The 15,158-nt window shown below is 45.3% G+C and overlaps 1 pseudogene; it reads left to right on the top strand.

Annotated features, from left to right (window-relative positions):
• The first annotated feature begins 9,428 nt into the window (after positions 1–9,428).
• Positions 9,429–9,592, top strand: LOC130274630 (U2 spliceosomal RNA; annotated as a pseudogene).
• The last annotated feature ends 5,566 nt before the right edge of the window (positions 9,593–15,158 follow it).

The following is a 15,158-nucleotide window of genomic DNA, read 5'->3' as shown; positions in this document are numbered from 1 at the left end:
CTAGTAGACAGTGGTAGGGGTAGTTAATTGGGGTCCCTGAGCATTGGGTCCACAGCAACAAGATTAACCCCTACTGATGGGATGGAAGCTTACTTGGCAATATATTGCCAGGAACACTATGTTGAAATTACAGCCCCTGGGAACAAGGTCTAATAAATGGAAGAGGTAACCAGGAAAATGGTAAAAACAGGACATTTAATTCCTACCCAGATGACCAAAACACTGATAAATGTTCCTTTTGTTTCTATCACCCTTCCCCTCTTGTATTCCTGTTTGTGGAATTATCCTCATAAATTCAGGACCATTGGCAAGTATAGTGTGGTTTTGTGGATAGTTGCAGGCTGCTACAAGCGTGCCTTTGGCTACTTAAATTAGCTGTAGATTTTGAAGTGTAATGTGAGCAAACAGGTTTTAAGAAAGAACAGTAACCGGACGTGCAGCTCTACTAACTGAAAAAAAAATAAAAAAAATAAATAGCAGGTTTGGATCGTCTTGGCGATTTTATAATGTGTGTAGCCTACCTTGCCGAAAAAATAGTAAAGGAATGAGACATTTCATCACACTCAGACTTTGCTGCTTCTCACCACTCATATCCTCCATGTTGACATTGGCAATGGATTTGTTTTGACATCCGGAAGTGTAGGGATACATATGTACTGGCAGTGTAATTCTGAGTGTAGGAAGAGGAGTTCATCTACATGCAGATGTGTGCTTGGATTATACATAGCAGGAATGCTGGGCTAAAGTATGACATGCCAGACATGTGGATTTTTTAAGACTATTCATGTTATTTCAGAACTCCGTACAAAGAAAGTGGGTGATCCTTAACCCCTTAAGGACCAGGCCATTTTACACCTTAAGACCAGAGCGTTTTTTGAACATCTGACCACTGTCACTTTAAACATTAATAACTCTGGAATGCTTTTAGTTATCATTCTGATTCCGAGAGTGTTTTTTCATGACATATTCTACTTTAACATGGTGGTAAATTTTTGTGGTAACTTGCATCCTTTCTTAGTGAAAAATCCCAAAAAGTGATGAAAAAATTGAAAATTTAGCATTTTTCTAACTTTGAAGCTCTCTGCTTGTAAGGCAAATGGATATTCCAAATATTTTTTTTTAATTCACATTTACAATATGTCTACTTTATGTTTGCATCATAAAATTGACAAGTGTTTACTTTTGGAAGACACCAGAGGGCTTCAAAGTTCAGCAGCAATTTTCCAATTTTTCACAACATTTTCAAACTCACAATTTTTCAGGGACCAGTTCAGGTTTGAAGTGGATTTGAAGGGTCTTCATATTAGAAATACCCCATAAAAGACCCCATTATAAAAACTGCACCCCGCAAAGTATTCAAAATGACATTCAGTCAGCATTTTAACCCTTTAGGTGTTTCACAGGAATAGCAGCAAAGTGAAGGAGAAAATTCCCAATCTTCATTTTTTACACTTGCATGTTCTTGTGGATCCAATTTTTGAATTTTTACAAGGGATAAAAGGAGAAAATGTATACTTGTATTTGTAGCCCAATTTCTCTCGAGTAAGCACATACCTCATAAGTCTATATAAAGTGTTCGTCGGGCGCAGTAGAGGGCTCAGAAGCGAAGGAGCGACAAGTGAGCCTTAATACCCCACAGGGGTTTCACGACTTTTGCATATGTAAAAAAAAAAAATGTTTTCACTAAAATGTGTGTTTCCCCCCCAAATTTCACATTTTTGCAAGGGTTAATAGCAGAAAATACACCCAAAATTTGTAACCCCATCTCTTCTGAGTATTCAGGTACCCCATAAGTTGATCTGAAGTGCACTACGGGCGAACTACAATGCTCAGAAGAGAATGAGTCATATTTGGCTTTTTGAGAGCAAATTTTGCTAGGGGGGCATGTCGCATTTAGGAAACCCCTATGGTGCCAGAACAGCAACAAAAAAAACACATGGCATACCATTTTGGAAACTAGACCCCTTGAGGAACGTAACAAGGAATAAAGTGAGCCTTAATACCCCATAGGGGTTTCACGACTTTTGCATATGTAAAGAAAAAAAAAAAAATAATTCACCAAAATGTGTGTTTCCCCCCAAATTTCACATTTTTGCAAGGGTTAATAGCAGAAAATACCCCCCAAAATTTGTAACCCCATCCATTCTGAGTATGGAAGTACCCCATAAGTGGACGTCAAATGCACTACGGGAGCACTACAATGCTCAGAAGAGAAGGAGTCACATTTGCAAATTTTGCTGAAATGGGGGGGACATGTCACATTTAGGAAGCCCCTATGGTGCCAGGACAGCAAAAAAAAAAAAGCCCACATGGCATACCATTTTGGAAACTAGACCCCTTGAGGAACGTAACCTGGGGTAAAGTAAGCCTTAATACCCCACAGGGCTTTCACGACTTTTGCATATGTAAAAATGTTCACTAAAATGTGGGTTTTCCCCAAAATGTTTACATTTTTACAAGGGTTAATAGCAGAAAAGACACCCCACAATTTGTAAATACATTTCTTTGGAGTAAGGACATACCTGATTTTTGGATGATTTTGGCTCCGCTGGTGCACACCAGGTCTTGGTATAGGCATGAGGTCATTCAGGGGCCTTGAGCTTTTCATAGCAGAGGATGTGGGTCCCCTCCCCTTAAGGAGCGTTAATGGGGGGAGCACTGAGCCCTAAAATAGGGGAACACTATGGGGGACAACGGGCTGTAACTGGGGTACAGTGGTCCAGATAATTATAAGTTATAATAAAAAGAGTATATTCCTAGAATGATGACCCAGAGCATAGCCAAAACTAAAAAAAAATATGCCCACCCCAAACCCTATGCTCTGAGTCATCATTCTCGGAATGTGATGTGTGTGGCCGTCCCTAACCTGTTGCTTCAAATGCGCACCCGCTCAGGTGGAGAGAGAGTGCTGCGCATTTGAGGCAACATAAAAAAGTCTCCGATGATAGTGACTCAGTGACCTATGACCCATTTTTGAAAAAACACCCCAGAGGTCTTATCAGGTTTTTTTTTTCAGTTTTTTTGGGGCAATTTAGTGGTTTTAGGAGGTTAACAATTTGGAATGTACACTGGACTTGGTACATTGGTCAAATTATGGAAAATTTAACTGAAAAGGGAAAATGTAGGGCTCCATGGAAGTGTGATACTCCCTGAAGCAGCCTATGCAGAGGCCCGGATTATCTGTGCAAGTGTCGCACTGATACGGAGTGTCCTTCCGTATCCCCCTCCTGCTACACACTCTGCATCTTTTCTGGGTTCGTCCCTTCTTTCCCTGTGGGGGATCACACCTGGAAAGTGTTGGCCTGGGACGATCCTGGCGCCTATAACTCCAGACCCTTGGAAAGTCTGGCCTGATCTTTCCCGGTCGCAAAAGATCAGGAACCTTAGGACTTCTTCTTGGTACTCGAGGAATGTCCCTGTGTTGCAAGCATACTGGGATAGTACAAAAGGGTTGTACATGGCAGCCTGTACCAAGTAGACCACAACTTTTTTGTACCATGCCCGTGTTTTCCGCATGGCGTTATATGGCTTAAGGACTTGATCTGAGAGATCAACTTCCCCCATATACCGATTGTAGTCCAGGATACAATCGGGCTTGAGGACTGGTCCCACGGTACCTCGCACAGGGACAGGGGTGCTGCTGTTCCCATGAATAGAGGTGAGCATAAGGACATCCCTCTTATCCTTATACTTCACCAACAACAGGTAATCATGGGTCAGGGCACGGGACTCACCCTTGGGGATAGGCGTCTGGACCAAATTTAGAGGGAGGCCTCTCTGGTTCTTCCGCACAGTCCCACAAGAGGACGTGGATCTGGCAGAAAGGGATTTGAACAGAGGGATGCTGGTATAAAAGTTATCCACGTATACGTGGAAACCCTTATCCAGCAATGGGTGCACTAGGTCCTAAATGAGTTTCCTGCTAACACCCAGAGTGGGGGGACATTCTGGGGGTTCAATACGGGAATCTCGTCCCTCATACACTATAAACTTGCAAGTGTACCCGGAGGTACTCTTGCAAAGTTTATAAAGCTTCACGCAATACCGTGCCCGCTTAGAGGGAATATACTGGCGGAAGATGAGTCTCCCCTTAAAACTGATGAGAGACTCATCTACAGAGAGGTCCCTGAGCGGTACATAGGCCTCAAAAAATTTGGCAGACATGCCGCATTATCTGCATAATGCAGGCATTTCCGAATGGCCTCAAACCGCCTCCGTGTCATCGCCATACTGTAAAACGGGCTCTGATAGAGGACGTCCCCGCTCAGTAATGACGAGCACTTGGTTTTTTGTCCAGGCCCATATGCAGCGAGAGGCGGGGAGGGCGGGGAAGTATGCAGTGTGTGGTGCTTGGTGCTTGTAAAAAGTGTACAACAGTAATAGAAAAAGCTGCGGCCCAAAAAAAAGGGGTGGCGCACGCAGCTCCCTGAACCCCTGATAGGACCCGGGATAAGGGAGGGGGACCTATTAGGGGGTCAGGGGGGGGGGATTTTTTTTTTATTAAAAGAAAAAAAAAGCTGCGTCCAAAAAAAAACGGATGGGCACGCAGCTCCCTGAACCCCTAATAGGACCCGGGGTCAGGGATCAGACCCTAATAGGACCCTTGGGGACCTATTAGGGGGTCTGGGGGGGGGGACTATTTTTTTAACTTTTTTTTTAACTTTTTTAAAAACTTTTTTTACTTTATTAACTCCTACCTGTCCCTGCAATCCGCTGTCCCTATTCTAAGGCTGGTGAGGGGGCTCCGGAGCTCCGAGGGAGGATCCACAGTCTTCTCCTTACTGCTGCACCCGCTGACTGAACGCAGAGAGCAGGCGCAGCAGCGGGAAGGGACCGTTAACCCCTCCTCTGCCACGCTACTATTGGCCAGACGATCGCCAGCCAATAGTAGCGTTGCTGGGGAGGTGACAGTATTGTCACCTCTCCCCAGCAACGGCAGGTGATTGGCGGTGTATCGTACACTGCCGATCACCATCTAGTTCCGGGTCATCGGGTCACCATTGAACCGAATGACCTTAATCACCGCAGATCGCCTGCGTGATTTCGCGGACAATCTGAGGCGATCGCCGACGTGTGGGGGTCCCGGGACCCCCCTCGGCGTTTGCCTCGGACGCCTGCTGAACGATTTCAGCAGGCTTCCGGTTTCGCAACCCGCCCGGCGGGATGCGAAATTCCCACGGATGTATGAGTACGTGCCTGGTCCTTAAGACCCAGAGTGCAGGGACGTACTCATACATGCCTGGTCCTTAAGGGGTTAAAGGGGTACTCCGATGGTTAAGATTTTTGGCTATAGTGCATCTTCTTTTAATGTTCATGTTTTTTTGCAATTGACATGTATTATATGTTTGTGTAGCATGTATCTTTTTTTCTTACCTGTTTGTGGGCCAGGAAGTACTGCAGTTCTGTGTTGGATCTCTTACTGTTGTCCACATGTTAGGATTAGGCTGTGGACAACATGTCAGAGCTTTTTTTCCTCTGTTCTTTCAGAACTGCATGAGAGAAATAAACTATGTCCCCTCATCTCCCCCTTCTGGAGGATGCAGGTCTGCATGAGAGAAAGAAGCTAGAGCAGGGGGAGAGAGAGGACATACACAGCTCCTCATCTCCCCTCCCCCTGCTCTGTCTTCTGAGGACGCAGGTCTGCATGAGAGAAAGAAGCCAGAGCAGGGGGAGAGAGGACATACACAGCTCCTCATCTCCCCTCCCCCTGCTCTGTCTTCTGAGGATGCAGGTCTACACTGAAAGAACACAGAGAAGATAAGTGTTATCTGAAGGGGAGGATAACAAAGTGCACTGGCTGGGGATATATAGACTGCAGGGGAATAAATCTCAGACTGGGGATGATTTCTATGTGTGAAGGGGGGGGGGGGACCCCTGAATGACACATGCTGGGAGTTGTAGTCCCTGTTATATGTGTGTATGCTAGTGTTTACAAACCAGTGGGCCTCCAGCTGTTGCAAAACTACAACTCCCAGCATGCCTGGACATACTTTGGGCATGCTGGGAGTTGTAGTTTTGCAACAGCTGGAGGCACACTGGTTGGGAAACACTGTCCTGGCCTATTCAGCATACACATCATATTACACCAGTGTTTCCAAACCAGTGTGCCTCCAACTGTTGTAAAACTACAACTCCCAGCATTCCCTTACAGTCTTTGGACATGCTGGGAGTTGTAGTTTTGCAACTGCTGGAGGCACACTGATTGGGAAACACTGGCCTAGCCTATTCAGTATTTTACAAACAAAGTGCATTGTTTCCCAACCAGGGTGTCTTCAGCTGTATCAAAACTACAACTCCCAGCATACCCGGACAGCTTTTGGCTGTCCGGGCATGCTGGTAGTAGTAGTTTTGCAACACCTGGAGGCACCCTGGTTGGGAAACACTGGTGTATGCCCTATAGAGGTGTGGCGAACTACAACCCACAGGAGACTACAGAGGCAGCCTGCTGATGTTATACCACAGACTGAAGACTCCTGAATTACACATGCTGGGAGTTGTAGTCCCTTTTGTGTGTGTATGACAGTGTATCCCAACCAGGGCTGATTATATTAGTGGGCTGTGTATAAGGGGGCCGACCCAATAAAATAGTAGGGTGGGTAAAGGGCGGAACAAAAACAAAAGGAGCCGCCCAAACCAGCAAGACATGTTGCACGCTGGGATTTGTAGTTTTCAGCACAGCAAGAAACAGGAAATGGAAGCAAAGATAGGAAAACAAAGTGGAAGATAAAAAAAACAACAAAGAACGGAAATAGAGTCGCCTAAACAACATGAAAATAAATAAAACAAAACAAATAGGGTAAGTAAAAAACAGAAAAACACATTTACCGCCGGAGTACCCCCTTAATGTTGTATCAGATGCATCTGCAGTGAATGCATTGATTATAGGATGTAGCTTCTGGAACATGATGGTTTTAATCAAATTTTCCCTTGATCACTGGAGTTGATAGGGTTAAGAACAAGGTTGATGGGACAGGTGACAGATGCAAGTGCTAATATTATTCTCTGGTGTTTCTGTAGAGTTTTTAGGTTGGACCTGAGTTTTAGATCAAAATAGGTTTCAGAGTTGTTTAAACTAGATGAGATAGAAAATGGAAAAAAAATACTGAATATAGAAAAATGTAACAGAAATAAAAACTAAAATAAATAAATAAAAAAAATTAGGGGGAAAAATAAATAAAAATGTACAAAGTCCCCTATCCCAAAGAACGTGCACACCTCTCCAATGGCACATGCTCCAATTTCAGTGGTCCTACATGACACAAATGTGTTTTGCATGGGTGTAAGGTGCTCAGGTATTAAAACATTCCTTTCACACAGTTTTTACATTGTAGACATCTTTCCGGAAACAGTTGGATCATGTTGAATATCAATGGGGTATCTAAGGTGCCATTGGTGTCCATCAAGCAGCTTTTTCAGATCTCAATTTCAATTTCATTGTTCTGTGCTTATGATGGACTGGGACAATGGAATTGACAAACACAGACATAAACCGAGTCTTTACCTTGTTTTCCATCCTAACACAATTTATATATAATTTCAATTCAGTATTTATAGAACAAAATGTCTTACCACCAAAGTATCGAAAGAGCATTTAATGCCACATCCTAATTTTAAAAGGAAATATACAGCAGTGTCTTTCATATTCAAATGCATGGGAGCATTCCAAAGACCCTATAAAAGTTCATTGCTACAAAATTGATAAAGCTATTTAAATATAAATAATGTGGTATTTAATGTGTCAAATAATTATAAGCCAGAACAAGAGACTCATTTTGGCATTTACGATCTACAATAACTTAGTAATAAAAAATAAAAATAAAAAAAAAGCACATAATGCTAATACACAACTAGACGCAACAAAATATGTAGATTTATATATAAAGGCTTTCAGCTTATTCAGGGGGAAAAAAGTATTTTATAATTTTCTTAAGAGTTTTGATTTCAGCTTTTGGCAAAGCCCAGAAGAGTACACCGTGATTTCTATGGCAACTGCAATTTTCTAAATTACTAGTGATAAGACTTTTTGAAGTCTATTAAATTTGAACTGTGCTTATTTCTTTAAAGGTTACCAGCAGAAAAAAGAAAAGCTCGGAACTGTTAACCTCTTAATGGCTGCTTGCGATGGCACACTAGGTGAGGGAAAGGCCTGCTCAAACAAGGTAATTTTGCTTTCTGTGTTTAGGATTCTTGTTTTGGGAATTTTGTGTTTTTTATGTTTGATTTTTTTTTTTTTTTTTTTTTAATGACAAGTAAAGAAGCTCTTTTTTACTATTAATGACTAACTAGAAACTGATAGATTTTCTTTTTGTAAAAATTATTAAATAATTTATATATTTATTTATTTATGTATTTATTTAATTACTTAATTAATTAACATTTTTCTTTTTAATAGGGTTGTCCAGTGAAACATATCTTATGCCCAGAGTAGGGGATAAGTAACTGATCATGGGGGAACCAGGCAATGAGACCCCCAGCTAACTCCAGAATGCAGAATGGGGCCCTGACACTCAGAGCGTGCATGTTGTAAATGCACACACTTCATTCATTTGTATGGGAGCACCATGAGCCAAAGAAAAAAAAATGATTGACATTTTCCAAAAATAATTAGTTCTTTTTTAATAATTGATTAAATAACACCCTTTTCCCTTTTCCCAAAAAGACTAAAGAAAAAAAAAAAAAGAAAAAAAACCACTGCAACCATATCTGTGCTTTCTACACAAAAATTTACTCTCACCCCTTTGAATATCATGTAAAGCATTACATTTATATATCCACGCCTATTTTCTAAAATTGGTTTGACTAGTGTAAAACTTGGATCATTCTCTCTGATGGAAACTTTTCCGCTGCAAAATTTTGTCCGTAAAGAGTTTTGAGTATGATCCCCACTTTGTTTACCTATGTGGGGACAAATAAAGGTGTAAAATAAATTAAGCCTTTGAGTGTTCTGATAGCATATCATGATATTGTGTTAAATTGGCTTCATGAAAAATTGTATCCTTAACGCAAATAAAGGATGGGAAAAGTTTGATACATTTCACTAAAGGCTGATAGTAGTAAATTGGATTGCAACATTTTTGCAACATTTGCACATTGCTTGTACACAGGATCCTTGCAAATGCCTTCTGGCCCGGAGGTGAAGGGTAGATTTGTTGGGGGGCCTCTCTCCTGTTGGAGAAGGGCTTAGCGATAGACCGCATCCTTCGTGCACGTTTTTTTAGTGTGACACGTTTGCACTTTTTCTTGCACTTTGGGTGATAGAAAGCACTTGCCTCGGCTCTTAATAAACAAAATTGCTTGTACACAGGATTGTCAGGATGTGGTAGCACTTCTGGGTGGCCATTAGGTTCCTCACCTCCCTGCAACCCCTGGGCATCTTGGCTTCGGTCAAGAGGCCATCAGTATACGGCTCCTTGGCTGATACCTTGGTTAACGCTTCTCGGCCTTTTGGCTAAGATCAAGTGTAGTATCTGTTCTTATCAGTGGTTTAGTCTCTGCCATTGATGTAGGATGGAGGAGCAGGTGTCCCGGGGCATTCTGGGGCTTGTGCCAGTGCCACATAACCAGCTCAACGGCTGTCCAGATGTGACCTGTTTCCTCCGGGTCTCGTCATGAGGTAGATGGGTGTAGAGCCGAGGTACTTCTGTAACTCGGGGAGTGGTGATCCTGAGGTGTCGAAACTCACTGGGTGTTATAACACACTGACTGAAAGCACTGCACCATTACTCTTCACCTTTGGCACTCACCCTTGGTATCCCGGCCTTCTGGCTAGGATCCGGGAAATTTTTTATAGATCCGGCTGGATGACCGGGCAGTATATCTGCACTTATCCACTTATTTATTTTATTGTGTTTTGTCACTGTGCCACTTTTACGTGTTGTTTTGTACACAGGATTGGCAGGATGCGGTAGTCCTTCTGGGTGTCCCTCCTGGCGGTCTAGGGAAGGTGTGTGATGCTATTAGGTCCTCACCTCCCTGCAACCCCTGGGCATCTTGTCTTTGGTCAAGATGCCATCAGTATACGGCTCCTCGGCTGACACCTTGGCTAACGCCTAGGTTGAAGCCACGTGCATTTTCGGACCCTTAGTAGCTTTGGCGAAAAGGGGCATCGAACCTGGATCCTTGCAGGTGCCTTTTGGCCCGGAGGTGAAGGGTAGGTTTGTTGGGAGGGCCTCTCGCCTGTTGGAGAAGGGCTTAGCGATAGACCGCATCCTTTGTGCACGTTTTTTTAGTGTGACACATTTGCACTTTTTCTTGCACTTTGGGTGATAGAGAGCACTTGCCTCGGCTCTTAATAAACAAAATTGCTTGTACACAGGATTGTTAGGATGTGGTAGCCCTTCTGGGTGCCCATTAGGTTCCTCACCTCCCTGCAACCCCTGGGCATCTTGGCTTCGGTCAAGAGGCCATCATTATACGGCTCCTTGGCTGATACCTTGGTTAACGCCTAGGTTGAAGCCAGGAGCATTTTCGGCCCCTTAGTAGCTTCGCCGAAAAGGGGCATCGAACCTGGATCCTTGCAGGTGCATTTTTGCCCGGAGGTGAAGGGTAGGTTTGTTGGGGGGGCCTCTCTCCTGTTGGAGAAGGACTTAGCCATAGACCGCATCCTTTGTGCACTTTTTCTTGCACTTTGGGTGATAGAGAGCACTTGCCTTGGCTCTTAAAAAAAAATTGCTTCTCGGGCCTTCTGGACTTACCTGGCAGGGGAAATATCAAGGTCTGAAGAACTCCCAGCATGTGGTAGAGATTTTGCGTGGTATGATTGCAGTACTTTTCGTTCTTATTAGAACCGCAATTCTCATGAGCATACCACCTGAAAATCTCCTTCTGTAACTGCCTTGGAAGAAGGAGAAGATCTTGAAGAAGCGAATTGTCGGTGAATTCTGGAACTTTGTCGAAGACAAATGCAGCGCCGAATCTTCTCGGAGAACTTGGTTGCTTCTGGAGAAGATTTGCATAGCTCCTCCCACCCGGGAAAGAGGAGTTTGTCAAGACTCCCCAAAAGAAGAAAAGAGCCTGCTGGAAGAAGCCATGACCTCAACCAGCAAGTCAACCCAGAAAAAAAGCTGCAGGGCAAAGCATGGAGGCCCAGCCCCAACCCCAGGAATCTTCAACCTCCAACCCAGCAAGGCAGAAGAGCAGCAGAACTCCCAATCAAGAAGCTTCAGCCCTGGAGCCCTGGATGAGGCAGACTGTTGCCATGAAGCTCAAGCCAGTGGATGGAAGGGTGTCAGACATGTCCCACGACGTGTTCTGCAAGAAGATGCTTGTGGAACAGGGTATCTCCTCAGCGGACACTCTTGGCATAGTAACATTCATGTCGGGGATCTTCAACATTACCTTCGCCACCATCAGCACCTTTAGAAGATATTGGGAGGTGGTGAAAGCGGGGAATCCCAAATCCCCTTTTTTCTCGCTTTTGTGGGCAACTGCCCCATCCAAAGAGAGGAGAGGCGGGTGACGGTCTCAATGCAGAACCCAAACATCCCCGGCAAGGACATCTTAACGTGGTGAAGGAGCCCACTCACATCCTGAACTCCCTTGGATTCTGGACCGGCAAATGGTCTGTGGTCGTCAGACTCAACAAGGACTCTTCCTCTCCAGATGGATTACTACACCTGCCCCCAACATTCTCTTTGGGCAACTCTACAGGACTTATTTTCTATCTGGACATGCAACAGACCTACAGGAGATGTAGCAAGAAGGGCCATGAGAGTAAAGACTGTAAAGAAGATGCCTGCAGGTTTTGTCGAGTGACAGCTCACACGATGAAGGATTGCCTGAAGAGCAAGACTTGCCACCTCTGCGGACTGGCAGCCCACAGCTACAAGGATTGCCCCCAGAGGGAGACAACATGGACATCTGTGGCAGCGAAAGCACCAAAGCCAGCCACAGCTCCAGAGCCAGCGGCACAGAAGGCCATACAGACCAAGGAGAGTAAGAAGGTGAAAGCCACCATCCCTGCCCTAGCCCCTCCCACGGCTGCTGATCAATATGGTGACAAAGGCATCCATGCAGGACATTGTGTGACTTCAGGAGGCTGCATCGTGAGTTGCGGTCACTGCAAGACCTGCTCCAGTGCAGCTGGGATGTCAGAGAGGAGACAAAAAAGAGCTTGAAAAGGCACTTGGAGGAGGAATCCAAGCAAATTGTGTTTTGTTCCAAGGTGGAGAACCTGGAAAAGGGTGAGAAGTGTAACTCTTTCTTTTTCAGGAAGCTCCATGCTGGCCACACGCCCTGACTGAACTGCAAGATGAGCCCGGACACATGAGGACGGGTAAGGAGGAGGTGATGGGGGATGTCTCGGACTTCTACAGCAATCTCTACGGCCCAAAGTCATCCGACCCCAAAGCCGCCGACAGGTTCTTGTCAGGGATCACTGGGGGACTTGATCTGTCTAGACTTGTTGGAGGTACGAGGAGATAGTGGTGGGGGGTAGAATTCCTCCATCATTGAGGGAAGGGATGATGACGATCTTGTATAAGCGGAAGGGAGAGAGATGTGATTTTAAAAATTGGCATCCCATTTCTCTCCTGGAAGTGAACTACAAGATCCTCGCCAAGGTGCTGGCCAACAGGATTAACCCCTTAAGGACTCAGGGTTTTTCCATTTTTGCACTTTTGTTTTTTCCTCCTTATCTTTTAAAAATCATAACCCTTTCAATTTTCCACCTAAAAATCCATATTATGGCTTATTTTTTGCATCGCCAATTCTACTTTGCAGTGACATTAGTCATTTTACCCAAAAATGCACGGCGAAACGGAAAAAAAATCATTGTGCGACAAAATCGAAGAAAAAACGCCATTTTGTAACTTTTGGGGGCTTCCGTTTCTATGCAGTGCATATTTCGGTAAAAATTACACCTTATAATTATTCTGTAGGTCCATACGGTTAAAATGATACCCTACTTATATAGGTTTGATTTTGTCGCACTTCTGGAAAAATCATAACTACATGCAGGAAAATGTATACGTTTAAAAATGTCATCTTCTGACCCCTATAACTTTTTTATTTTTCCACGTACAGGGCGGTATGAGGACTCATTTTTTGCGCCGTGATCTGAAGTTTTTATCGGTATGATTTTTGTTTTGATCGGACGTTTTGATCACTTTTTTTACTATAAAAAAATGCGCTTTTTTTGACTTTGGATTTTTTTTGCGCGTACGCCATTGACCGTGCGGTTTAATTAATATTTTATTTTTTAATAGTTTGGACGTTTACGCACGCGGTGATACCACATATTTTTTTTTTTTTTTTTTACACTGTTTTATTTTTTTTATGGGAAAAGGGGGGTGTTTTTTACATTTTTTTTGCAGTGTTATAGGTCCCATAGGGACCTATAACACTGCACACACTGATCCCCTATGCTGATCACTGGCGTGTATTAACACGCCTGTGATCAGCGTTATCGGCGCTTGACTGCTCCTGCCTGGATCTCAGGCACGGAGCAGTCATTCGTCGATCGGACACCGAGGAGGCAGGTAGGGGCCCTCCCGGTGTCCTGTCAGCTGTTCGGGACGCCACAATTTCACCGCGGCGGTCCCGAACAGCCCGACTGAGCAGCCAGGTCACTTCCACTTTCACTTTAGAAGCGGCGGTCAGCTTTGACCGCCGCTTCTAAAGGGTTAATACCGCACATCGCCGCGATCGGCGATGTGTGGTATTAGCCGCAGGTCCCGGCCGTTGATGAGCGCCGGGACCGACGCGATATGATGCGGGATCGCAGCGCGGGGGCCGGCGCAGGACGTAAACATACGTCCTGCGTCGTTAAGGGGTTAAATCTGTCATCGGGCAGATCGTCCATCCAGATCAGACCTGCAGCATTCCTGTTCGCAGAATCGCCAACAGCCTTGCCCCAGTGAGAGACACTGTCTATTACATCCAGGACCGTCGAGCCCGCGCCACCCTGTTCAATCTGGATCAGGAGAAGGCGTGTGTCCGTGTCTCACATGCGTTCATGGGCAGGGCTTTGCGCAGGCTGGGTCTGGGGAAGATGTTTTGCTCTTTTGTTAACGTCATGTACTTTGATATTTGCAGCACAGTGTTAGTGAATGGCTGGAAGGTTGACCCCTTTCTGATTCTTTTAGGGGTCAGACATGGCTGCCCTCTTTCACCTCTTCTTTTTGTTTGTGTTCTAGAGCTCTTCCCTGAGTCTATCTGGCAGAATGGAGAGATCAAAGGGATCACCACACCAGGACCAGATTGCTACGAGGTGAAGTGCTCGCTCTACATGGACAACGTGACCATCTTCTGCGCTGACTGGCTTTCGGCGACTGCACTCGTCCAGACCTGCGAGGACTTCGGCAAAGCTTCGGGGGCAAAAGTCAACTGCAGGAAGTTGGAAGTTATGCTCTTCGGGCAATGGTACCTGGCTTATTCTGCCCCTTCCCCTTTACTGTTAAACCAGACTTCATCCAAATCTTGGGAGACTGGTTTGGGAAGGAAGGAGCAGCCCTTAAGTTTTGGCAAGATCGACTGGCAAAAAAGAACTCTAAGATTGGACTGTGGAGCTCCAGAAAGCTCTCAATTGAGGGCAAAACACTTGTCCTGCGGAGTGAAGTTTTGCCCATGCTCCAGTACAGTGCACAGGCCTGGCCACCGTTTGCAAGGCCATCACCCAGACTGTGTTTCACTTCATCTGGGGTAAAAAGGACAGAGTCAAGCGGACTGTTATGTACAAGGAGCCCCGCAAGGGTGGGAAGGGATGCCCGATATCCCCACTTTGCTTCAGGCATCCTCTCATTCGCAGCGCCCCGGTCAGACCTGCTGACCGAGTGTGCTGCAATATCACTCCCAGCCGGGATGCGATTCGCGACGCAGGAGGCGCCCGCTCGCGATGCGCATCCCGGCTCCCGTACCTGACCCGTTCCCCGTCTGTCTTGTCCCGGCGCGCGCGGCCCCGCTCCTTAGGGCGCGCGCGCGCCGGGTCTCTGCAATTTGAAGGGCCACTGCGCCACTGATTGGCGCAGCAGGCCTAATCAGTGTTATCACCTGTGCACTCCCTACTTATACCTCACTTCCCCTGCACTCCCTCGCCGGATCTTGTTGCCATTGTGCCAGTGAAAGCGTTCCCTTGTGTGTTCCTAGCCTGTGTTCCAGACCTCCTGCCGTTGCCCCTGACTACGATCCTTGCTGCCTGCCCTGACCTTCTGCTACGTCCG

This window comes from Hyla sarda, chromosome 5 (assembly GCF_029499605.1).
Source record: "Hyla sarda isolate aHylSar1 chromosome 5, aHylSar1.hap1, whole genome shotgun sequence".
NCBI lineage: Eukaryota > Metazoa > Chordata > Amphibia > Anura > Hylidae > Hyla > Hyla sarda.
The sequence above is the reverse complement of the archived record's forward strand: the minus strand, read 5'-3'. Positions and strand labels throughout refer to the sequence as shown.